We start from the raw sequence: 1,108 nt of genomic DNA on the forward strand, positions 1-1,108 counted from the left end.
GTCTGCCTACCTCCCTTCATCATTTTGGAACTTGCTCTCAAGCCCATACAATCTCATTACTAGGAAACTCCCTGTAACACCCAGTACTACTGAATATTCGTTTGTATTTCATGAACGTGCCCTTCAGAAAATCTGATAAGATATTACTGGTGCAATTAGTCACACGCCACCAATGTACAGCAGGCTCAGAACCATGCCCATACCTTACTTTTTAAACAAATGATTCATTTTAAACAGATATATGTATATACACACATATACACATATATATACACACACGTATATATATACTGCTATTTAATACTCAACATGAAATAGATTACGTTTGCCAAGATAATTTAAAAATTTGCCTATCACCAGGAAGGTCTGAATCCAGTCTTTGCTTGCAGCTGTCTAAATACAGAAGGGAAATTTCCCTAGAGTACTGAAATTTTCTGAAAATTTCCCTTTACTGCATTAGCGCAACTGTTATGGTGGTTCTGATGGCTTCTGTGCCCAGAGTTATTTAAAATGTTCTGTGATCAGACTTCATAGACATGGAGCCTATAGTCTCAGCTGACGTGTGATTTTTATCTACAGTACAGTTCCCAGTGTTGCTACCAGCTATGAAGATACAGCATCTTTGCAGTGCTGATGTTACTTTGAGTGGGAAAAGAAGACAGAAGGAGAAGATAGGCAGGGTCTGCTGCAACAACTGTTTCTACAGCATCCAAACATTCATGTTAGAGTAAGTGACAAACTTTGCCTTACTTTTGATGCCAGTATCTTTAATTCACATTGACATTTAGCCTAGACTTTTGAAGATGCTTAAATCACCTATTTAAGTTTGCACTGCTGATATCTTATACACCTTAAAGAATCTTGTTGTGACTTTTTGCAAACAGCGAGGGTGAAAGTTTCTACTTTTCATAAATGTGACATGAAGATTTTGTAAATATATTTAATAAACTGAAGCTTGAAAGTACATCACATTAACAAGCAAGCTGTTTAAATTCAACCAATGCAATTATAGCTGGTGGACTGAAAAGGAAGTTAGAAAAGGAAGTGTAAAGAATAGACTATAGACAGTGCAATGTTGATGGTAATCATTATGCTTCTTTTCAGAGAA

Source organism: Cyrtonyx montezumae, unplaced genomic scaffold (genome assembly GCF_038088225.1).
Source record: "Cyrtonyx montezumae isolate F1298 unplaced genomic scaffold, pur_monq_1.0 scaffold_25, whole genome shotgun sequence".
In the NCBI taxonomy this organism is placed as follows: Eukaryota; Metazoa; Chordata; class Aves; order Galliformes; family Odontophoridae; genus Cyrtonyx; species Cyrtonyx montezumae.